Source organism: Saccostrea cucullata, unplaced genomic scaffold (assembly GCF_032062105.1).
Source record: "Saccostrea cucullata isolate Sc308-1 unplaced genomic scaffold, CSIRO_AGI_Scuc_v1 ctg3875, whole genome shotgun sequence".
Classification (NCBI taxonomy): Eukaryota; Metazoa; Mollusca; class Bivalvia; order Ostreida; family Ostreidae; genus Saccostrea; species Saccostrea cuccullata.
In genome coordinates, this window is record NW_026938383.1 from 1 (window position 1) to 27,085 (window position 27,085).

A 27,085-nucleotide genomic window follows, 5' to 3' on the forward strand; every position below is an offset into this window, starting at 1 on the left:
ATTGGTAACATATATGTGTGAGCTCGATGTATGAGAAAAAAATTGTAACAAACAAAATATTAAAAGATACTGGCGTGTGTTGTTTTCCAAAGAAAACAAAAGTACATATATTTGCAGCAAGCTGATGATTAAAATGAGTTACGGCAAACAAGATATCATTACAAATAAATTGTAATTTACAGTCGAACACGTACATAACACTTATCTCCAATCAGACTGTATTTAAATAGACGATAATGGGAATCTAACAACAAAGCAATCTGAAAAACGTGATGACGTTTATATATCTATCATCAACTTCCCTTACTTATGAAGTAACATACCTTCATCACCCGCATACGGAGTTTATACATTTCAGTTGATTCGATACGCAAGAGAGTTATCTACGTATGAACAATTTCTAAATAGAGGTTAATTATTCACAAATAAATTGCTGAAACAAGAATATTAGAAATGTCCTTTAAAGTAATCATTTCGTAAGTTCCTTTGGTCTATACGATGACCTTGCAGCAAATAAAAGCTGTCATTGAGTCAAATGCTGACTGATTATTGTAAGTCCATTATTTGTACACAGAATTGACGACGGGATTTCCCGTTATTTCCCGATCATGACAAGGAGCACACCACCGGTCAGCAGAATTTGCTTACTCATCCATTGCACCTGATCCCACCTCTGATGTTTTGGAGGTCTGTGTTTGCTCCTATTTTGTATTGTTTTATGCACCTTGATATTGAATATTCTTCGTTATCTTCGTTATCTTCATATCCTAGTATATCACACCAAGCATGTCCTCCTTGATCCATGTGAACAATCTGTAGACTTCAGTTTGAAATTTTGTCCCAGAAATAAGCGTTAAAGATTTCATCAAATGTGTCAGCCTCTGTAGTACCTTTGATTCGAGCGTAAACAGATATATACCGAATGAAGTATGAACAATAATGAATAATTCATAATTGACAACATTCTTTGTATTAACGTTGGAGTACATGTACTTCTCAGTACAATTAGATTGCTTATTTAAACAATACTTTGCATTTTTTTTAATGAATTCATCCTACGAGAATGCATTTTTATAGTAAAATAAATAACGACTTGAATAAATGAATTCAATTTTCTCTTAAATGCAATTAACGATTGATTTCAAGATTCATGATTATCATCTACATATGTACTTGATAACTTTTTTCACTTTTTTTGGTTCTTGTCTGGTCTGCCTTTGCTTTGAACATTGGACCTGATACACATGGATAATTACCGGTCCTGACACAAACAAAAATGCTGTTGACTTCAGTTAGTCTTACTTTAAAAACACTAACACGTTACCTTTTTCTTCGTGATGCTTATCCCTTTTGATAGAACAGTAAACACCGTGTGCGACCGCTCGACCAGTGATGAATACTCTTCCTTCGAACATAATTTCTCATGTAGATTTTTCAAAGTTTTCGCGTTTCTGTCTAGTTCACCATGGTTTCTTTCACTGGATTTTATGAATGTAATTATTGCTTCTTCCAAATAGTTTTTTCCTGTACACAAACCAAGCATTCTTAATTCATTCCTTCTTTAATAGCATGACGATGCTTCATACCAGGAGACACAAAAATGCAAAGACAACTGCCCAGGTAGGTTAAAAATCAATAAAGATATTCTGGAAATTTGGCTGAGTTGTGCATTTAAGCAGTTAAGTATTGAGTCTAGATCTGCTTAAAGGTATTGGATGTTATTCAAAAAGGTTGGTAGAAGATGTGGAACTCTTACGGCTAGCGAGATACTTAAATCCACATGAATTAGGGAGAATTGCTACAGAACTCGGAATCCTCAACATGGAAGTCAAACGGATAGAGAGAGAGAGAGCACCAATCAATTGATGACCAGAGATTTTACGTCCTACATGAATGGCGTAAAAGATCACAACCTACATTCTCCGATCTGGGATGAGTGTTGGCGCAATTGCAACTTGACAAACACACACTCTGTGAGGTGAAGAAATAGATATATATTGAGTAAAACGTTCTGTAAATACAGATATATCTCCTTTATCCCTCTCTCCATTTTCCCTGAAATGTCCCAACACTTACACGCAAATCCAGTCTATCATCTTCTTTGTCCTTGATTTTATGTGACAAAAAGCTTTTCAAAGATTCCATCAATTTTTCAGGTCATTAAAAGCAGCAATTTTGAAATAAAAGGTAAGTGCTATCTTAGATTACTTTTAAAAAAGTTACTGCTTTAGGAGGAAGAAGAATGCATTTTTTAAATTCATACACTACTTGATGATTTTTTCTTCTTAAAAATCAATCTTCAAACACCATTAACCAATAAAATTTTTCCCTAGATATTAATTCTCCCCCCCCCCCCCCCCCCTCTCTCTCTCTTAGAACAAAAAAATTCAAGCTTTAACGTGCGTTTGATCTATAAACATACTTCTGAAAGTTAGTATTTATTTGTAAGGGTTAAAGTTATTTTATGTATTACCAAAGTATACAAATGCAATTGCTAATAAATCAGAATCTGATTTGCTGCGAAGGACACGTGACCGTCGTGATTGTCCTGCGACAAAACGCCATTTTTCAAGACTAGACAAAAGGAATTAAAATTGCTCATACCCTTTGTGATATATTTTGGTTTAAGCATTAACAATTTTTTTTATTCTTTTAAGGGTGGACTGTTTTTGAGGACTTTCTTTTATTTATCTATCTTATTATTTATATAATAGTGTTCTGTCTTGCGTGCATAAGGCCGAAATTGTAGTCAGAGTTTAACACATGGTGCACGAGCCGGAGGCGAGTGCACTATGTGTCAAACCCTGACTACTATTTAGGCATAGTGCACGCAAAACACAACACTATTGTTATTATTATGCTGACTGTTGTTACTGTATAAAAACGGCAATATTTTCTTCACTCCCAATGTTTCATCACATGTTACATTCGTCTACTTTATTATGACGTCACCTTATGCAACATGAACGTCATAATCTTTTTCTTTAATTTTGAACGTTCCATTGCTTTAGGTATAATCTACAGATAGTTTTAGAGAATATTATTTGAGTGAAGGAAGGGGGGTTGCAAGAAACTATTTTAGAAGAATTATTTTCTTTATTTTTAATTTTAATTATAATATTTGAAACTAAGTTTATATATATTATGGTACATCATCATAGATAACGGTGTCTGTGGCGTAATCGGTAGCGCGTCGGACTATAAATCTCGGGGTCGTGAGTTCGCTCCCCGTTGTGGGCGTTGTCGGATTTTCCTCAAAAATGGAAGCCGTGCTCTATTTCGGCATAGTATGTTTACGCTATATAAATCCTTAGACCACTATGCGAGAATACTAGGGTATGGGTTATATTGAGACAAACTAACAGGAAGCATAATAATTTGCAATAATACATACTTTTACCATTTTAATAGTCATGGAAGATATCCCCAGTAATAAACTGGATAAAATTCTATCCGATGAGGAACTGGATCAAGTGACAGGATACATTGGACGAGGATATTTTCAGCTGAGTCTAGAGTTGGGCCTTACTGTTAGCCGAATCGAATAAATCATTGACGAACACAGATATAACGTTCTGAAGAGAATCAAACGCCTATTGCAAGAATGGCGAAAAAGAAGTCATGTGAAACCTACAGTAAAGATTTTTGGATGTGCATTGTTACATTCTGGTGGTAACTTACATTCATTTTGTCAATTATTTACACCAGAGCAAGAGGATGATTTGTGGCTTCCGCGATCCTTGTTTCCAAAATAAAGAAACGAAAACTTAAATAAACCGCTATGTCAATCAAAATCATTCAATATCGTATCTTTTTTATTATCTTTCTAAAAATTATGTTGCCTTTTTTCAGCTCACCTGAGATTTTGTTTTAAGAAAAATAATTTGTTTAAATTAATCGCAAGTGTAAAGAAGTCTCACAAGCTATAAGCATATTGTATCATTTTCCTGTTTTGCTATAATGCATTCTAGTTTAACCTTATTTTACACTGTACTTATCATTTTAAAACGTGTTGGTTCAATCTTTTATTTACTATCCTATTGTACATTAAATTATTCAAGTATTTTTTGAGAAAGTAGGCCAGTGTTTTTTTTTAACTATTTTAACTTAAATATAAACAGTTTTTCATTATTTCCATAAATAGATGACTAGAAGGATAGTCGTGAATTGCAGGTAATAAACATGCACAAGTTGCTTATCTTTCTGACAATTCAAGAAACTGCACTTTGTCAATCACTTAAAGAATATAAATTTTTCCGAACTGATAAAATATAAATAGAATAGCTTTTAAAAGAATCCATTAAAGGAGCTATAAAGTCAATCAAGTTTGATTTTTTATCCAGGCAAAATTTTATTGACAAACAAATGGGGATGATATTCGGCAGCAAGTAAACCTCTCCCTTAACCCTGTTTTAATCAGTAGAGGTTCAGTATTTTTGTAATAAATTAGTGAAACTCGTTTAGTACGAACACGGATACATGTATGGCGAATTTACAGATATAGCGACGTTTTTGGTCCCCGGCAAAATTTGTAACAAATCTTTGTAAAATTCTACGGTTGTAACGATCTCTGAAATAACTAATTTAAGAATATAGAGAACTGATTTTGAGTCCCGTTGAGATTAAATATAATGAAATTTACATCTTTTAAAACGAACTTTCAAAGATCTTAAAATGTGATAAATTGAACTGACTTTGTTTTCTTTACGCATCTGTAAATAAAATTCATTTCATAATAAATTTTTAGTTATCGGAAGTATGTTTTGTATATTTGCTTCACTGACACATTTTATAGTTACACCTGAAGGAGAACATGCATATTGCAAATTCGCTACATACGGTTTTATGAATTCGTTATAGGGTTATAACGAACTACGGATATAGCGAATAAAATTGACAGGTCCCCAGGACGTCGCTATAACCGAGTTTTACGAGGGGTGATAAAAAAATTCGCAAACTATCTCTATATCTACAAAAACACAATTCAGATTAGAACGAAATTCGGTATACACATAGCCATACACAAGTTCTGTAAATAGCATATACTGAATAAAAAGTTTCTCTCCTTGTTTTTGACGTCACAATGTGAAAATGACGTCACTATTTAGGTCATTTGTAACGAAAAATGGTTGTCTCAGTCGTCCTCGTTCTACAAACGACTGTACAATTTATTGTAATATCTTAGAAAACCCTCTACAGTATCATATAATAATTTGTACACAGTTCATTGAGATAAATGAGTTACTAAAAATTCAATAAATGATTGGATTAATCTTTTTTAGGGAAGGAGGCTGATGATTAAAAATGATACTTGCCATCTTGCCCAATGAAAGCAAGTTTGAAAAGATATGTATTTTTAATTAAGCAATTTGCTATCAAAGACCTCCAATTAGCACTTTGAAAAATAGTTGAATATTTGAACAATGATATAAGTATTAAATACCTAAGATATCGTTTACTTTAGATTTTAAACATATCAGATATGATAAAAAGGATGCACACATTCTCTATCCACCTATTTTTGGAAAGGACGTTATCATCCACCCGTTCTGTTGCCGAGATATGACCATTTCTGACAAATTAACTGTTCTTGTCATAAAAATAAACTCACATGGAAATAAGTATAAAACTCGGAAAAATCTTTGAACTTTTGTGACAGAACGCTACGGAGGGGGTCACCTGATCGCCAATATCACGTGATTCGCGCATGCGCAGAACGGTGTTTGATGTGCATTAAAATCGGGGAGGATAAATTAAAAATATAATCAACATTAAAACCAAATATTGTTTCTTGTATGGAATTAAGTTTGCTAGTTTGCGAACTTTTTGATGACCCCTTGTACTGTAATTGTTAAATTTTTCAAATTTATTAAATTATTTTTTTTTTCTCATTGAATTATGTAAAAATTCTATGAATCTTAGTACATGCAAGTTTCTGTAACAGTTGTATTTCTAAAATATGTTTTTTTTTCAAAAGGTATGGTGTCTTAGCTCACTTGAAAGGAACTGAAATAAATTTCCTGTTAGTGTAATCATTTTCCCATTACACGTGTTTGTCTTTTTGAATTTAAGCACACGCATATCAATATCTATTGCATTCATTAATCTATATTTACTTAATTAGTAAAAAAGAAAAATCATTTACTAAAATAAGTATATACATTGTAAATAGCTTTGTGTTTTAAAGTTATGTATGATCCCACTATACTCAATACTGAAGCATAACATGGAGACATGAATATACATTTGTGCATTTAAAAAACTAAAACTATATATACCAGTGTCTATAAATTTACGTAAATGTATGAAGCTTGTGTCTGTATACTGAATATGTATATTCTAAGAAGTTAATTGGCCCTGATTTTTTGGTGTTGTATTTATGCTTTGATAACAAGTTATTGTTTTCAAACTACAGTGTGCATGCTTTTCATTTGTCCTAGTGATATTTAATACACTGATTGAGCATTTATCAAGATAATACATACATTGTAACCTTTGTTAAATTTAAAAGTTCTTTTTTAATTTTTTGTTCTTTTGAGGTAGAGCCACTTTGGGCCTTATTTGGCCCTGAGAATTTCTGAAAATTAAAAACCGCTCAGTTTAGGTTGCAAATTTAGAATTTATCACTTGGACTGTTGGTGACCAGGTATCTATTAATTGTGACGTAATTTCACATCTAGTCAATGCATTATGACGTCATAAAATGCGTCATTTTCCTCATATCCTGTAAATTCCTTGAAAATGACGTAAAGTTGAAGCGTTTTTTCAATATTGTACATAGAGCACAACTCTGATCCAAAATATGCCAAAACATAGTGAAAGGCCTATTTCTGAAGATCAAAAAACATGTTTTATTTTTTGGATCGTGGGCTGTGCTCATATTTTAATTCTTTGCTGAAGGTAGTCAAATACAGTGGACCTTCAGATATCCGGACGCCAGATATCCGGATGCTTAAGTATCCGTACGATTTTTCATAGGGACAGCATTTTTAAATGTTATTTTGTCTTGTTAAACTGGTGATTCAGGTATCCGGACGCTTCACATATCCGGACAAATTGACTGGGAACCAAAGCGTCCGGATAAATGAAGGTCCACTGTACTCATATTTTTTGCAAATTTCAAGAACATTGTAATTTCTCGAAGCCTGTTTTCAAATATTTGGATTCTCAAAATAAATTCCATACCTTAAACATTAAATTTTAATACTCCCCCCAAAAAAAAGTGTACATCCAAAAATGCAAAATTTATGCAATTTTGATATTATTCTTTGGCCTACTGCTCTATATTTTGTACAGTATCCTACTCAAGGGGTTTTAGAGATCCTTGTTTCTCTGCTCCTAAAATAATAAAATATGACAGTATATCATCAATTTCCTTCGAAAGTGTCGCCATTGGATTCAGGAATATATGGGAATAAGAAATGACCGATTATAGAAAGAATGGCAGTGTCAACATTTACGATGCAAGTATTAAAATACCATATAACAGATAATTTTTACTGCTGTAAATTTTTATGAATTTTTTGTAAAAAGGGTAATTTAAAATTCTACGCGTTATTTTTTTTACGAATTGAACATGCCCGTAAAAATTAAAATCATCAGAATGATGTAATTATAACAATATAAATAATGCACGTAACAAAGTACATATTGTATGATTTTTTTAATCATTTACCTTTATATACATGAACAATGTACCGTGCATTTATACATGTTTTATAAAAGAAGGATATGGAAATAACGAACAGTATTCAATCTCAACGTCCATTAAACAAATATACAAAATAAGAGCAGAGCAAACACGGACCTCCGAAACATCAGAGGTGGGATCAGGAGCCATGGAGGAGTGAGCATCCCCTGCCGACAGGTCACACCCGCCGTGTGCTCGTTGTCATAATCAGGAAATAACGGAAAAAATCTGTGGTCAATTCAGTGTATAAATAATGGACTAACAATTGGTATGAAAAACGTCAGTCAGCATTTCATTCAATGATAATTTGTATTTGCTGACAAGGTCATTTTATCGACCATAGAATTTACGAAATGATGACTTTAAACGAGACTGTTGATATTCTTGTTTCATCAACTTGCTTGTCAATAATTTACCTCGTTTAAGAAATTGTTCATACGTAGAGCATGCTCTTGCGTATCGAATCAACTGAGATATAAATACTCCTTATGCAGGTGATGAAGGTATATTGCTGCATAAGTAAGGGAAGTTGACGATAGAAAAGTTACTCATCACTTTTATCATAAACATAGCTGGGCACACTATGTGCTCGTCTGGTATTTACCTAAAACAAAGAGAGACAGTGAAAGTATACATGCACAGTGTATTAAGAAGTCGAAAATTTATACAAAGCACATGAAACAGAAGAAAGTGTCAAAGATTGAAAACACGGGTGTAATTGGAAGACCTTTAATAATTAAATCATTAAAATTATCAGAAGTTATAGTCTCGTAAAAATACTTTTTTTAAAAATGGTAACCAGGTAGTTCCAACTGATTGATTGATTGACGATGTTTGTATAATTTATACGTCAGGTTAATTGAGATTTAACTGTATGATTCCAAATTGATGATTGCTCAAAATACCGATAGTATACTAATTATATAGCCTACAGGGAGTGAGCTTAATGACAATTAGCATTACTTTTACAACTTCCATAAGATACTTCTTAAGATTCAAGTAACAAATTCTAGTCGATCTGTAGGTTACATTTAAAAACAACATTTTGCTTTCATACAATTATCAACAGTAAAATTAAACTTTTTGTTCAGAGTTATGAAATTTAATTTTTTTTTTCCGTAAATACTACGTTAATAAGATTTGCACCTTATTTTCGCATCATACAGTTAAATCTTGATGATAATGATGATGGTACACATAAGTTTGTGCTTTTCTTTGTCCGTTTGTATTCAGACATCCATTTATGTTAATATTTTTTTCATTTTGGAAAACAATTTGGAAACAAGATCTTAGCTATAAGTAAATCTTATTTAAATCTACATTGTGTGTTATGCAAGTGGTTGTAATGGATTTGAGCTCATTAAACCAAGCATTGCTTTCGGCGATAGAATCGATGGTTGTATATCAAGAAATCTATTTGCAAATCGGTGACGCGAATATACATACTCTCATCATAAAATGAAAGGTACCAGGTAAGTGAAAAATGCTGAGGTTAAAAAAAGGTTATCTTTATGAACAGCATCCTAAGAAAGAACTCATGTCCTATATCAGATGACAAAGATTATAGCCATTTTTCTCATTTTAAGTTGACCTAGTCTAAAAAGATTCAATGATCCTTGTATATTCTCGACGCCAGTTATAACTGTTTCAGATCAAAGTTAAAGATTTTACCTGCTTTTAAGATAGTATTGCTAAGGATGTATAGACAATCATATATTCAGTTGTACATGTAGTTATATTAATATCATTATTTTCATCCTCAATGACTAAATTGTTTATGTTTCAATTGTTCTCTGTGGCTGAGCTGAGGAAATAAAAAAACCTGAAGAATTCTCTTTTATTCCATTTTGAGATACGATATGCCTGCTCATTTATACATTTGTGAAGGGCCTATTATTTGATACTGAAATATTTCCTTCTAAGCTTCAAGTTTCCCAAATTTTCCTTCAAATTTGCATTATATCCTCTTTATTCAATAAACGGATATTTTTAGCATTCGATGTTTGCATATTGTTCTTGTTTTCCTTACGTTCAGTATTTCATGATGAAATTTTCATCCTTATCTTTTATTGTCCATTGTGTTTTTGTCTTTTTTCTTTCTTGTTTTTATACAATGTTATTAGCACATGTGTATCAAATTTTGACAACCTTTCTGATTTTTTCGACAATTTTATGCCTTCACATGTTAATGCAAATATACTGTTAAATTTGTTTCATCTTATTATTACCGGGTAGTACTTAATGTTTTAAGAGACATTTACGATTGAAATAAATTAAAAGTCCATTTTATAATGCAGTCAAATTGCGCCAGATCCGTTCACTTTTACCAAGGAACACAAAATTAGGAATGTCAATTTTACTCGGACAGTTTAGTCGAATAGTCGGATGCTTTAGTCGAACGATAGTCGAATATTTGTTTTACTTTATTTATTACCAGTTTCACTTTTTGTCTTTTACGGACTTCATTGCACTATTTAACCTACGCTATCACCATTATACTAGTACAATGGATTTTTGAATTGTAAGCATGTACATAGTGCAATAAAACTGTACATCAATATGTATCCAATGTATTTAATTTCAAAATTAAAATTTCATCTGCACATTTTATCTAAATGCAGGATATCAAACGCCCGCATTTGTTCTTTCTTTACATAACGGTAGTACATGTTCCCCATAATTGAAGCCAATCATTACGTGTCCGTCAATGATCTTTGACAGGTAAACAATTAAAGCGCTTCTCTTATAAAAACAAAGAGAGAGCGAGAGCTCGGAAAAAATTTATATTATGAAAAGGAGGAACTTTTGGACAAGAATAATTCTTACCATATGCAAGTTATTACTTTTTTTAACAAAAAGTTTCCATTTTTCAGAAATGGCCAGAGCTCGGCAATAGTATGGCTGGATAATAAAATCCTTTTCCAGAATAAGTAACAAAACCATAATCGGATTGTCTAAGAGTTTTTAGTTTTGCGCGATTATGACAAGGTAAACAGGTGTGTGTGACAAGACGACAGGAGATGCTTACTCCTCCACTGTACGTTATCCCTTCTAATAGGGTTTTAAAAGTCTGTGTTTGTTTTACCTCTATAAGAACAAAATTTAACAATAATTCATCAAGTTCCTTCTAATGTATCGCCATTGGATATAGGAATATAAGGTTCCTATAGGGATCAGAGATGACCAATTATAGTTAGAACTAGAGCTGAGCTCGTTGCAACGAGTAGGCCTTCCGTCCTGTTTGACCGGAAGAAACTTTCATTTAAAAAAAAAGAAAAATGAATTCCGAAAAAGGTTTAATCATCCAAATTTATTCTGATTATTGCAAAATTAAGCCATTTTTGCAACTTCCGGTTCGAGCGGAAGTACCGTCGACGGACGGAAAATTAAGATTTAAGCTTCCAGTGATATATGATATCCAAAAAACCTGTCAAGATCAGCAAAAATATGTAATTTTTGACTACTCCTGGTTTGACCGGAAGTGACGTCGCCGGACGTATTTCGACGACATCATTAGATTAAGCTCGACATTTTGATGTTCTATCAGACCTGAAAGTTTCATGAAAATCCATGCAGCCGTTTCCGAGAACTCGCGTGCACAAAATCGGTAAGAAAAAAAATAATAAGAAGAAAAATACTGGAAAAGAAACCTTAGAAAAACAAGATGGTCTTCCGCTGAAGACGGAAGACCTTTATGACAGTGTCCACATTTAACGATGGGAGAGCCCAAGATATATCTGTGATTGAAACGTACAATAGAAGAAGAACACCTTATATATAGTCCTAATTTCGCTTATATACACGTAGCATGCATGCAGTGTTAAATAGGTTTTGTCTTCTTATGCGAAGGATTTACACGATATGCATGTGAATTTCATATAGAATTTACACGAAGAACATTGTCTGTTTAAGTCTGGATATCGACGAACATTTTAAAAGTACAACTAAGCATGGAATGTAAAGGTGTGAATGAAGATAAAATCTTTTTATGACTCCCATTTAGTTCTAGAGTCTTCGTGTTGCGTGACAGATACAACTAATGTCGTCTTTCTCACGATAATTTGAAGGTGACCTTTACAGTCTGGTAAAATTCACTGGCTCTTGCACGTTTTACCTAATTTGGATCGTTTTTCGAAATTGAAAGTTTTTATACTAGTACCAAAATTCTTAATGTGTTACATAAATTTTCATTCATTAATATGCAGTAAGATCTCCAAAAATATGGATGACGTAGTGCCTGAAAGGATGCCATATCATACATTGTATTGAAAACAAAGACATTTTATTGCATAACCCTATTAAAGGTTCTTTAAACGATATCTACATCATCTTTAAAAAAAAGATTTCCAACCTTTAATTTAGATCGCCAAGTACAGTGGAGGAGAGGGTTACATTAAAAAGCAACTATTTGTTTTAATGCAAGCATCGACAGTAAATTAAAATTTTGTGCTCAAAATTATTATTGTACTTTAAAAAAGAATGTTATTTAGTATTTTATGAAAGTAATGAAAAGATATGAAAGTAATGAAAAAGTTCAAAATACTTCTTCAAAAAAAAAAAAAAACAAAAACAAATCAAAAACAGTTCAAACAATTTTGAAAGGTGGAAACAAGTATGCCTTATCCAAATTTATATTGAGTTTTTGTGGATTTCAGTCCATTGAAAAAGATTTCACTTCAGTGACAGAAGCCAATTCATTTTTTATCAAAGTTTTTTGTCAAGAAACCAATCTGTAATTTTTGGACTAAAAGATACATCCCCTCATCATAACAAATGGGTACATGTAAGTTAAAATACTCAAATTGAGAAAAAAATCTTTTATAAAGCTTCCACAACTTTAAAAAGAACTGATCTCCTGTATCAGATGACAAATTTTATAGGTATCTTTTTCATTTTAAATGTCCTAGTCTTTTATATTTTCGACGCCAGCTACAGCTGATCCAGATCAAATTTAGAAATTTCACCGGCCTTATATAAATGAACTGTAGTTTAGAATACAATGCCAAAGGTGTAATATAACAAGTGATGCACAACTTTATATTCCGTTGTCATTGCATTTATATCGTTAAGTTTATCCGCACTGACAAAAATTTTTTATACTAGAATAAATGCCCTGTGACTGAGCTGAGGAATATTTAAACCCAAACCACCAATTATGAAGAATCTATAGAATGTTGTAAAATGAAGCAGATATTTTGATCTTGCATTTTAGTGTCAAATGGAGTCACTGTTTTCATTAAAGTATTTTCATCTTTTTATGTAAGCAATATTTTATTTACCAAATTGAATGGGATGGGTAGCAGATTCATCTATTTTAACGTTCTCCTCAATTTCTCAACCTTGAAAAAGCTTTTTCGATTGATGAGCAGTATCTGCTAATTGACATACTTATACAGGTTAGGAAAATCAAAGTTCAAATTGATATTATTTTCATTAACTTCAGAAAATAGAAACCATAGTCAAATTAATCAGTATTGTATTTTAGTTCCCTCAATTACAATTATAACACAACCATTTCATTCAAAACCTATTTTTATATCATAGTGAAATATCTCCGTTTAAGTCACAAATTTCTCATAATGCTGTTTGATTTTGCATTATGTAATTGAATTGTTTATTTTATATTAACAGATGTTTTAAATGTGTATTCGATCTTGACATATTGTTCTAATTTCGTCTACATTTGAGTTATTGTACATTGTGTTTTATTCTAACCCGTTTATATGCAAAGGTATTAAAAAATCTTTATCGAATTTTGATAAAATATCATTTTTCTATATTTGAATTTTACGCTTACTTTTTACAAAAAGTAATAAAAAGTATTTCTTAGACCTAGTCTAGTAAGATTCAATGATACTTGTATATTGTCGACGCCAGTTATAACTGTTTCAGATCAAAGTTAAAGATTTTACCTGCTTTATATAAATGGACAACTGTTACATTTAAAACAGCATTGCTAAGGATGTATAGGCAATCATATATTCAGTTGTACATGTAGTTATAATAATATCATTATTTTCATCCTCAATGACTAAATTGTTTATGTTTCAATCGTTCTCTGTGGCTGAGCCGAGGAAATAAAAAAGAACCCGAACAATTCTCTTTTATTCCATTTTGAGATACGATATGCCTGCTCATTTATACATTTGTGAAGGGCTTATTATTTGATACTGAAATATTTCCTTCTAAGCTTAAAGATTCCCAAATTTTCCTTCAAATTTGCATTATGTCTTGTTTATTTAATAAACGGATGTTTTTAGCATTCGATGTTTGCATATTGTTCTTGTTTCCTTATGTTCAGTATTTCATGATGAAATTTTCATCCTTATCTTTTATTATCCATTGTGATTTTGTCTTCTTTCTTTCCTGTTTTTATACAATGTTATTAGCACATGTGTATCAAATTTTGACAACCTTTCTGTTTTTTTCGACAATTTTATGCCTTCACATGTTAATACAAAAAACACTGTTAAATTTGTTTCATCTTATCATTACCGGGTAGTACTTAATGTTTTAAGAGTCATTTACGATTGAAATAAATTAAAAGTCCATTTTTTAATGCAGTGAAATTGCGCCAGATCCGTTCACTATTACCAAGGAACACAAAATTAGGGATGTAAATTTTACTCGGACAGCTTAGTTGAATAGTCGGATGCTTTAGTCGAACGATAGTCGAATATTCGTTGAACTTAAATTATTACCAGTTTCACTTTTTGTCTTTTACGGACTAGATTGCAGTAATTAACCTACGCTATCACATTATACTAGTACAATGAATTTCTGAATTGTAAACATGTACGTAGTGCAATAAAAACTGTACATCAATATGTATCCAATGTATTTAATTTCAAAATTAAAATTTTCTCTGCACCTTTTATCTAAATGCAGGATATCAAATGCCCGCATTTGTTCTTTCTTTACATAACGGTAGTACATGTACTCCATAATTGAAGCCAATCATTACGTATCCGTCAATGATCTTTGACAGGTAAATAATTAAGCGCGTCTCTAATAAAAACAAAGAGAGAGCGAGAGCTTGGGATAAATTTAAATTATGAAATTTTGTGCAAACTATCAATAATTGTATGAAATTAATATTAGAAAAAGAAAACACGGTTTAATTACTCTCATATTAACTGACCCTGATTTACATGTATTTACGATTTTGTAATAGCTGTTAACTAGTAATTAATATTCTTTCTGAATTGACATGTTTGCCGAAGATACATCGACGTACAAATAATTTCCTTTGAACAGTTATACCATACCCTTAATTTTACATATGAAAAATATTATCAAAATTACTTTGATTAAACACATTTTAACGAATAATCAACATGTTTAACAAGAATTTTAATGCAATATTATGCATCAGATTCTTTATTTTGAATAATTACATCGTTACATTACATGCATAAAAGAGGGATTCTTCTCATCTTTCTTGTATTTAAAAATTCATGAAAATTTTACAGATTCAAAAAGACAATATCACTAAGTGAAGGTATCAGTAAAGATAATTACGACTAGCTTGGGGGCATTTCAACTTCACTTGCACATTGTTGAGTGGACATGCACAGCATTTTAATCAAACTTTTTTTTCGGTTTTTCTTTATCAATTAAAGATGGAGAACACATGGAAATAAAAATAATAAATAATAACTAATAAAAGCAAACACCATTATTGAAAAATTAAATGCCGATGTACATAACATGAGTTTCGCTAAATCAGAAGAACATAAATATAAAATACATGGTTACTGTCTTAAAATATAAGCGATATTTGGGCGAGGGTAAGAAAACGTGATAGAGGGCGAGGCTTGCCGAGCCCTCTTACGTTTTCGACCCGAGCCCAAATATCGCTTATATTTCAAAATAGTTATCATGTATTTTGTTTATCCTGCAACAAAATTTTACATTTGAGCGTTCAAAACAAGCTAATTCCGACAGATTTAGGCACATCTCTGCAGTTGAAACTATGACGCCATGGTGTAAACATTGCAGTATATCGTGACGTCACAATGCTTTTGGAACGTCGGAATACATGCACGAGGCTTTATTAGGGCAGTGACCGGATAAAGCTTTGGTTTATTAGGTTACCTTTATTAGGTCAATGCAAGTGGTAGTTGCAGGATAAAACTGTTTTCATAGCAAGGGAGAAGAAAATACCAAAACTGTGTGGACGACCTATAAGCGTTAATGACCCAGACATATGCAAGTGGATTCATGATGTAAAACAACACTTAAAAACAATTGAACCACTAGATGCCAAACTTGATTTCATTTACGACAACATTGGTGGATAATGTAAGGGCGAAATACGCTTACGACCAGAATGAAAGGTATACTCCAGAAATAAAATATTTAACATTATACGTTCAGTGTTAAATAATTACCAAACTATTGCAGCACTACAACAGCAGTTTTACCAGCGCATCCAAGAACAGGGTGAAACTCTACAAAAGTACTCACTGGCGTTGATGAAGCTTATGGAGAAGATCCAAAACAAGGATTCAAGTGTGATTACCGATAAGGACACAATGTTGAAAGAAAAATTTGTTGATGGAATTCGGGATGACAGTCTGAGAAGAGAGATGAGACGTTACTTACATCAGTTCAAGGATATGAACTTTCCTAAATTTAGAGAGACAGTGATTGACTGGTCAGAAGATTATAGAAGTCGTACTCTACCACAACAGTGTTCATCAAATGGAGCTAAAGTACAGTTAGTTGATTCGTTGGAAGACATAAAGAAGTTATTACTGAAGCAACAACAGCAATTGGACAGACACAGCAGAGAATTGCAGACGCTAACAGAAAAGTTCAATTCTACCGCAAGATGTGCAGAACCCAAACAGCCTAAGAGACAGATTGACAATGTTAAGAAAAACTATGTGACATGTTTCAAGGGCAGTGGCAAGGGTCATAAAGCAAATCAGTGTCCATCTGTTTTTCCATCAGAAGCTAAGAAAAGCAACTGGAAGCAAGATGTTAATAAGCAGGGGGAATAACAACTTCTGTAGTGAAGAGTCGAACTGCAGGAGTGGAAATTGAAGACTCGCAAACAGACATTCGTGACAGAGTTTTTGACAAAGGAATTGGACCTTGTCCCGTAAAGTCAGTGAAAATTGAAAACCAAGATACAATGTGTTTGTTAGACACTGGTTCTCAAATTTCAACAGTGACAGAACATTTTTAGAAGTCTACTTGATAATAATTCAAAGCTTCATGATGTTACTTCTTGGATGAAGGTGACTGGAGCTAACAACCTACCTATTCCATACCTTGGATATGCGGAAGTTGAGATTAGCATCCCAAGTAAAGTCACAATTCCAAATGTCGGTGTATTAGTTGTGACGGATCCCGTTGACGATTTTGGTGGAGAACGGAAGAGCCGAGTACCAGGAGTCCTTGGAAGTAATTTCTTCAAACTTCTGAAAACTCATTTGGAGTCCGTGTCTGATACCAAAGATAAACTTTTGTGTGACGCATGGAATGTTGTGTTATCCATGTATCAAATGACATCAGAAGTTAACAGGCTTAGTTTTGCCAAAGTTGGACGAATTCCAGTAACAGTAAAAGTACCAGCTGAATCCATGGTTACTGTGATGTGTACTACACGACAAAGCCGAGGATGTTCGAATGTACTAGTACAGGCAATTCAAAGTCCTCATGGAAATTTACCACGCAACGTGATGGTGATAGACTCTTATTCAGAGATTTCAAATGGAAGAGTGCCAGTACGAGTGATAAATTTACGGACTGAGGATGTGTAGTTAAATCCTAAGACGAGGATAGGGACAGTTCGAGAAGCAGAAATAGCAGATTCCTTACATAATTCTGTTCAAGTGACTGTGAAGGATAATGCAATTCAAGTCCAAATTGATGGAGAGACAGAAAAAGCTTCAGATATTACTGAACATGGAAATGGAAAAATCAAATTACACGGACATGACTTTGATATAGACACCACTCTTAGTAGTGAACAACAGCGAAAACTTGCACACTTATTGCAGAAACATAAAGCCGCATTTTGTAAAGATGAAGACGACTTAGGATTACAGCCACAGTAAAGCACCACATAGAACTGACTGATAACAAAACCCATCGCTGTTCCACATAGACGGGTACCACCCCACATGATGCAAGAGGTGAAACAGCTCATTCAGAAGTTCCTTGAGCAGCAAGTAATTAGACCAAGTACTAGTCCATACGGAGCTGTAGCTGTATTGGTTCGGAAAAAGGATAAATCACTTCGATTATGTGTAGACTTTCGTCTTCTTAACCAAAAGACAGTTAAGGATGCTTTTCCCTTACCGACAATTGAAGAGTCATTGGATGCTTTATGTGGATCAAAGTATTACAGCACCATTGATTTAGCGCAAGGTTACTATCAAGTCGCTTTAGATGATGAGTCGATACCAAAGACTGCATTCCGTATAGGATCCGGAGGATTGTACGAATACCTTAGAATGCCTATGGGTTTGTGTTACAGTCCAGGAACTTTTCAACGTTTGATGGAAGCATGTCTTGGAGACAAGAATTTTGAGTTTCTACTGATATACTTAGACGATATTTTGGTGTACTCATCAACTTTTGAACAACACCTAGAAAGATTTGATTTTGTATTTTCAAGACTGACCAACACGGTTTGAAAATTAACCCAAAGAAGTGCCATTTCTCCAAACAAGAAGTCAAGCTTTTGGGACATAAAATTTCCAGTAAAGGCATTGAAACTGATCCCAGCAAAATATCTGCCATCACTACTTGGACTAAACCAAAATCTGAGAAGGAATTGCGTTCATTCTTTGGATTATGTTCGTACTACCGAAAATTTGTGAAGAACTTTAGTAAAATAGCTGCCCCATTACATGGTATCCTTACCAAACAGGATAAGAAAATCAAACGAACAAGGATAAAAATGGTAGATGGTTCATTTTGTGCGAGATGGAATGAAGACTGAGATCATGCATTTATGAAGTTGAAAGAAGCACTTACGACAACTCCTATCTTGGGATACCCGGACTTCAAAAGACAGTTCATCTTGGAAATTGATGCACGTTACGACCAGGTAGGCGCAGTGCTATCGCAAGATCAGGATAAAGGACGTGTTGTCATAACATACGCTTCAAGAAGTCTTCGTCCAACAGAGAGAAATATGTCTAACTACAGTTCTATGAAACTTGAACTACTTAGTTTGAAATGGGCTATAACAGAAAAATTCAGAGACTATTTGTTAGGAGGAAAATTCGTTGTTTACACCGACAACAATCCGTTAAGCCATTTTAAGACTGCTAAGTTAGGATCCGTAGAAATGAGATGGGCTGCTCAACTTGCGCAATTTGACTTTGAGATCATGTTCAGATCAGGACGTTCAAATAGGAATGCTGACGCACTTAGTCGAAAAACTGTTCATGCAGAATCCATTTCAACCGAGGAAATGTCAGTGGCATGGCGTGCAGAGAAAATAGAACATGTATACTCAGAAGAAATTCTTACCAATTTGGTGAAAAGTACAACATTAACTGATGTTTAGAGCCTGCAGTCTAAGGAAAAATCAAAAGATGGTTCTGAGTTTACAGCAACTAAGATGTTTCCAGAATTTTCCAAGGAAGAGCTTGCAAAATTACAATTGGAAGACATTTCGTTGGCTGCTGTTTTATCGTAGTTAAAGAAAGGACATAAACCAAAATTGAGATTAATCGGGAAGGAACCATCCATTGCACGAAAATTACTGCATAAATGGGACAAATTAGTTCTCAAAGATGATGTTCTATACAAGAAATGTCAAGACTCAGAGGGAGAATTTTTGCAGTTTATACTTCCAGAATCCTTGAAATATCAAATATTGGACTCTCTGCATAATTATTCTGGTCATCAAGGAATTGAGAGAACTTTCGCACTCGTGAAAAGGAGATTTTTTGGCCAGGAATGTATTCCGACATTCAACATTGGATCAAGAAATGTGAGCGCTGTATGATTGCCAAGGCTCCTATACCAACTGTTAGACCGCCAATAGCTCATAAGCGATTTGAAATTGTTGTTATAGATTTTACTCTCCTCGAGAAATCAAGTGATGGAAAAGAAAATGTGCTTATCATAACAGATGTTTTTACAAAGTTTACACAAGCTATAGTGACCTCAAACCAAAAGGCAGTTACAGTGGCAAAGGTATTGGTGAAAGACTGGTTTTTCAAATTCGGCATACCTCATCGTATTCATTCTAATAGAGGAAGGAATTTCGAAAGTGATGTAGTCAAGAAATTGTGCAAGATCTATAACATTCAAAAGTCAAGGACGACTCCCTAACACGCCACTGGGAATGGACAATGTGAGAGATATAATCGTACGTTTCATGACAGATTAAAAACTTTACCACCTGAGAAGAAAACGCGATGGCCTGATTATTTCGCTGAGAAGACATACATCTACAATGCAACTCCACATGCGTCTACAGGTTTGTCGCCATACTATTTGATGTTCGGACGAAACCCACGTTTACCGATAGACTTGCTTTTAAATTCAGAGGAGAATCAGGAAGGTGTGGATGACTGGATTCTAGAGCATAACAAGAAAATGCAGGATATGATGAAGTTAGCTTCAGATAACATAGAGGAAAATGCTGAGAATAGAAGAGATCGTTATAATGCTAACGCACATGAAAAACCTATTCCAGTAGGATCCATAGTGTTACTGAAGAATCACATTTTGGGCAGAAACAAGATTCAAGATCATTGGAACTTAACTCCATACAAAGTACTTGAAAAACATGAAAATAACGTATATACAGTACAGTTGTTAGATGGTTCAGGAGAAAAGAAAACAGTTACCAGAACAGAACTGTTAAATACAGGAGAGTTTTGCGATTCCCTGTAGAAAGTTGATGCTGTGGACAACACCGAAAAAGATGAGGGAAGTGGATGGTCAACTCTCTATCCTCAACCTATGGAGAAAATATCAGCTCAGAAAGATTCCAAGGATAAAGAAACACAATCAGACATACCAGCAGACCGGTTACAGCCAGATGTGAATGGTGAGGATTCTTCAGCGGGAATTCATAGTGAAAATGTGAATATAGTGAAAAATGTGAATCAAGTGAAAAATGTGAATCAAGTGAAAAATGTGAATCTAGTGAAAAATGTGAATTCATTACAAATACTGGAAACTCCGTACATTCAGAGGATGCAAGAGAAAAAGCAGGAAAGCCGGTTCTGTTGCGCAGATCTTTAAGAACTACAGCAGGAAAACATTCAAATCCGAACAAGTTGCCACAATCCGTTTTAGAATCGCAAGAAATTTTTGTGTAATTTATAATTTGAATCAAACATTTTGTAATATTTTTGAAAATTAGTGTATAGTTCTCTTCTGAAGAATCTTTTTCTTGTGTGTGTGTATATTTTTCAAGTTTTTGCTGTGGAAAGCAAAAATACTTAGCAGGGAAGAATGTTATGTAGTGATTTTTACAATAGAGTTATCTCTCTTTGTTTTCATACACTGTTTGTCATTGAGGGTAATTTCCGCATCTATTTTTAGTAACAGAAATTCTGTTCAGCTAAAGTATTTAAGATTTTCATTTAAAAAAATTTTTGTCATTGTCATCTTTCAAATGATGATGGAAAATACACACAAGTTTTTATTTAAACGTATTGTTTAATATTTTGATAATTTCAACATCACTTCCTGTGATCACGTGACTTCATAGTTTGTGATTTTGCACGAAATGTTTCGCGCTATTAAAACCCTGTTCAACACATTGTTGAAGCTGAATTATCTCTAGCTAGGTGTACCAACTGTTGTACAGTATCACTGTGGTCGGTGGTGACCTTGACCTGAGTTTGTGCATTGTGGCCCTAGTTGGGCACACTGTCATTACTGCCAATATCATTACCATTATCATAATTTGTAAGATCATTGATATTCATAATTAATAAACTTATAAAAAGAACAAATCTGGTTATCACATGAAGACTACACCCAAAAACATAATATGAAACTCGAACTTCATGCTTTAAAAAAACTGTCATGGTCGAGTAATTACACATTCGATTACTATTTTTAGGCCCTTCCAGGTAAGTATGGCAAATTAAAGGCAAAATTGTAAGCAACTAGTACCTTGATGTTAATGTTTTGAAGTTTTTGAAAAAAATGTGGGGAATTTTGGACAAGAATATTTTTTACCATATGCAAGTTATTACTTTTTATTATCAAATTCCTTCGGAAGAATCGCCATTGGCTTTAGGAATATAAGGTTAAGAATGACATTGTCCACGTTTATCGATGGGAGAGCAAAAATGTGTCTCTGATTGAAACGTCGAAAAAAGGAGACACCAGGACCTAATAGTTAGTCTTAAGTTGGTTTATATAGCATACATGCATTGTTGAATAGGTCTCGTCTTCTTATGTGAAGGATTTACAGAATATGCATGTGAGTTTCACATGAAATTTACGTGAGCCACATTTGCATGTGAAAGACTTGGTATCGAAGACAATTTTCAAAGTTTAACTTAACAGAAAATGTAAAGGTGTGAATGAAAATAAACTCTTTTATGACTCTCATTTAGCACTAGGGTCTCGGTGTTGCACGACAGGTACTACTAATGTCATCTTTCTCACAATATGAAGGTAAACATTTAGAGTCAGGAAAAATTCACTGGTTCTTGCAAGCTTTACTAATTTGGACTTTTTTTTTTCAAAATTGACAGTTGTTATACTGGTATCAAAATTCTTAAGATGTGTTTAAAAATAAATTTTCATTTATTAATATTTGGTAAGATCGGCAAAACTATATGTCTGATTGGGTGTATCCGTATTGACGGAAATGGAAACCATACCAAACAGTGTATTGAAAACAAAAGACATTTTATTGCAAGACCTTAATTAATGTTCTTTAAATGAAATCTACATCATCTTGGAAAAAAAAATTCGACCTAAAATCCATATCGCAAAAGGCGTGGAGGGATGGGTTACATTTAAAAACAACTGTTTATTATAATACAAACATTGACAGTAAATTAAAACTGTGTGGTTATAATTATTATTGTACTTTTAAAAACAAGAAAGAACGTCAGCTACACGTGAGTCGATTTCCAAAGCATTTCATTTTAATAACCTCTCTTTTAAATATAGTCTATAACAAAAATACCTTTTATGTTCGCATATATGATCATTTTAAATTTTTATATTGGTGCAAATCAGTTTGAGCCAGCTATGTCCATTTTCTGTCAGACATGCTTTCATATTAATTGTTCGCATTGTTTTATTAGACATAAAAAAAATGAAGAAAATGAAAGAAAGACCAAAATCCTTAGTTCTGCAAAAAAAAAAATGTAAACAATTAAAAAGGTGGAAACAAGTATCTCTGTACGTCGTATCCTAATTTACATTGTGTGTTTTACAAGTTTTATGGAATCCAGTTCATTGATACACGATTTCACTTCAGTGAAAGAAGCCATTTCATTTTTAATCAAAGCTTTTTATGTCAAGAATCCAATCTTCAATTTGGAGACTGGAGGATACATCCCCTTATCATAAAATAATGGGAACACGTAAGTTAAAATACTCAAATTGAGAAAAATTATTTTATAATGATCTAACATCTTTAAAAAGAACTGATCTCCTGTATCAGATGACAAATATTATAGGTATCTTTCACGTTTTAAATACCCTAGTCTAGTAAAATTCACTGGTCCTTGAACATGTTTATTGTCGACACTAGTTTCAGATGCTTTAGATCAAATTTAGAGATGTTACCGGCTTAATATAAATGAACAGCAGTTTAGAATGCCAAGGGTATTATATGAAAAGTGATGCGCAGCTTTATATTCACTTGTCGTTACATAAATGTCATTGAGTTTTTCAGCACTGACTAAATTGTCTCCTTCTAAAATGAATGCTTTGTGGCTGAGCTGAGGAAAATTAAAACTTGACCTATCAACTTTATTAGGAATCTTTCAGATTAAAAACGTAGGACTCGTGTCACGGTAGGCGCTGGCACGATAAAGAAGCCTCACTGCTCAATAGCCCTGAGTGCTGAGTATAGGTCTAACTTTGAAGCACTTCACCGGCACTTCACCGGCATACGGTGATGTCTCCATCTGAGTGAAAAATTTTCAAGCGGGGCAGTAAACAATATACAATGAATCAATATAGTAAAATGTGGTAGAAACTTACAAAAAGTATTCAAGGGAGCACTAAAACAGAAAAATTTCAGACAGTTTATTGCGGAGAGAGAAGTATACGAGAGGTAATTAAAACTTTTGCTAACTTATTGAATAAATCCAAAAAAGACATAATATAGGGTTACATTGTTGAAGATTCTTCAAAGTAGTCCTCTTCAAATTTAACACGCATCTGCAATTGTTCTGCTCTTGTGCGGATCACGTTAAATAGGCGGTACGTGACATGCTGTGTAGCGTTTTGTCAAAGAAGCTTAGATATTTTCCGACTCTTATATTTCATACAATATGCAAGTTATTTTTTATAACAAAAAGTCCATTTAATGGTCCGAAATGGCGAAAGCTGGGCGAAAGTATGGCTGGATAATGAAATCCTTTTCAAGAATGAGCATCAAAACTCAAATTGCATTTTCTAAGAGTTTTCCTTTAAACTGATTATGACAAGGTGTACACGGCAGGTGTGACAATTCGATGTTTACTCCTCCATTGCAACCTTTCCCTTCTCATAGGGTTTAAGAGGCCCGTGTTTGCTCTACTCCTATAAGAATATAAATTGACAATAATTTATCAAGTTCTTTCGAAAGATTCACCATTGAATTTAGGAATATAATGTTCCTATAGGGACTAGATACATCTATGAACAATTATAGAAAGAATGGCTGTGTTCCCTTTAACGATGGAAAAGCCAAAAATATATCTGTGATTGAACGTACAACAGAGGGAGCATACCGGCACCTAATAGTTTGTCTTAAGTTGGCTTATATAGTGTAGCATGTATGGAGTGTTAAATAGGTTTCGGCTTCTTATGTGAATGGTTTTCACAATATGCATGTGAATTTCACATGAAATTTACGTGAGCCACATTAGCTTTTGTAAAATGAATATCAAATAAAAGTGCAACTGAATAGAAAATGTAAAGGCAAGATTGGAAGTAAAATCTTTGTGACCCCACTTATGACTAAAGTTTCGGTGTTGCGTGAAAGATACTATTAACGTTGTCTTTCTAATTTGAAGGTGACCTTTTCAGTCAGGTTAATTCAAAATCCTGGTCAACTCATTATTTAGGTTGTTTTACAAAATTACATGAAACAGTTGCTTTATAAAAAAAAGTAAGATGTTATTTATATTGTAATTCATTGATATTCGTTTTTAGTGGGATCTACAAAACTAAACGTACGACTGAGAGTATCAAAGCAAAAAAAAAAGACATTTTATAACAAATTCTATGAAGGTAGAAGATCAGAAAACGGCATCTACATCTTCTACTTCTTAAGCAAAATAAACCTGCATGGAATACTATATAAGATTCAAATCGATAAGTGAAGTGGAGCTGTAGGATACATTTTAAAACAACAAGTTGTTCTAATACATTTATTGACAGTAAAAATAAAACTTTGTGTTCAGAAGTATGAAGTTTAAAAATCAGGAAGAAGTTAGGCTATACCTTAGTAGAGTCCGAAGGCGTTTAATTCTAAAATACACTTTTCAATATGTTCTTTAGAATTTAATTATTTTTTTTTCTGTAAATACTACGTGAAATTTGTACTATATTTTGGCATGGGTAACTTAAATCTTGATGATGGTGTAAACTTTGTGCCTTCCTTGCCTTTTTTATTCAAACATGCATTCATATTAATTATTATATATTATTTCCTTAGTAGTGAAAATTAAAATAACAATAGAAAAAAAAATAAAAATCTAGAGTAGAAATGTCCGTCCGGGGCCGCGGACATTTACAAAAATACACTAAAAATGACCAGTTTTGTCAGTCGTACTTTAACAAGAGCTGTGTCAGAGACAGGCGTGAAATAAGGAAATTTTTTGAGGGGGTTAGTTGGTTGGTTCACTCTTTATAGAATTTTATTAATCAAGGAATTCCTGTAAGACAACAAGCCAAAAAACAGATTACTACAAATAGGTTACAAATTGAAAAAAAATTGGAAAGGTGGAAACAAATACATAGGTACATGTTCATTTTATCTAAAGGAGTATTCGACTTAGTATAGTAGCTTGGTCCCTTGTTTCGCAATTATATTACAGAATAAACTTCAAGATATGGAATTCTTTTTTTTATTTTCATGATGTATAGTATAGTATAGTATTTCTAATTAAAATGATTATTATTGATAATTTTTAATATGAAGAAATGTAAGCCAATTTCCACCTACTCACATTCAAATCACATTTTCTTTCAAACAGAGTACGGTTTCTTTACTACATGAAAATTGACGGAGACATTTAATAAGGTACTATATAAAGAAAGATATTGTGAGCAGTAGCGTGAGATAAGATAAAAATAATAATATCAATTCTTGTTTTTTTTTTATTTCACAGATTATTCGTATTCTTCTAAACTTGGAGTGGGTGGGTTTTCTTTTCGTTCTTTTGGGTATTTTCGTCGCAGATTTTGCAATTTCTTTATCACGTTTTTATTTATTTGAAGCTATTACTGTTGAATCAAATGTCATAGTATTTTAAGCACTATACCAATTTTTTCTTTTATAATAGCATTCAAAGAGTACAAAAGAGCGAACGCTGGTTTGTTGCAAATACACACAGTAATTTATGCACTTACGGGGCATAGTTTGTAAGGGGTGAGCTGAGAAAAAAATGTAGACAGGAATGGATACGTGCACAAAAGTTGATAAAGCAAAAGAAGAAGAGGAACCCAGTTTCCAAACTCAAAATAAAGGTAATATATCTTTTACTTATTTCGAGTAAAAAAAATAATACTAACATCAATGTGTATTAATTGATATCATAACCGCTTACAGCTGAAACAGATTTTTTACGGGGGGGGGGATTGGGGGGGCAGATTTATCTCCGAAAAAGAAAGTGTCACCTCCCCCCTCTGATAATACCTTTCTGACAAACATATGTACTTGTATTTCTGATTTTCGCGCTAAATGCTGTAATACATTTTCTGATTTACTTATTGATAATTTAACAATGCATGGCGTGAACAAATACATAATAATACACTTGTTGTAGGAATAAAGAAACAATATCAGTATATTTCACACGGATTCTCTCTGTCTTCAAAATTTCACAAGATTCGGTGATGAGATCCAAACTTAATAATCCTATTTTTTGTTGCATTCTGTTAACACATTAGAAATAAAAAAATCCGAGTTTATATGAGCCCGTGGATAGAGTGTCATATTTCTTTGGATATTCAAGTCGTTAGTCTAGTCTAGTGTACATATGTAGTTGTTTAGCTTAA

The 27,085-nt window shown here is 33.1% G+C and overlaps 1 long non-coding RNA gene across 1 annotated transcript; it reads left to right on the top strand.

Annotated features, from left to right (window-relative positions):
- The first annotated feature begins 447 nt into the window (after positions 1-447).
- Positions 448-2,104, top strand: LOC134250092 (uncharacterized). The gene is made up of 3 exons (XR_009988421.1): positions 448-687; positions 1,569-1,620; positions 1,709-2,104. It is a non-coding gene; the product is annotated as an uncharacterized LOC134250092 (long non-coding RNA).
- The last annotated feature ends 24,981 nt before the right edge of the window (positions 2,105-27,085 follow it).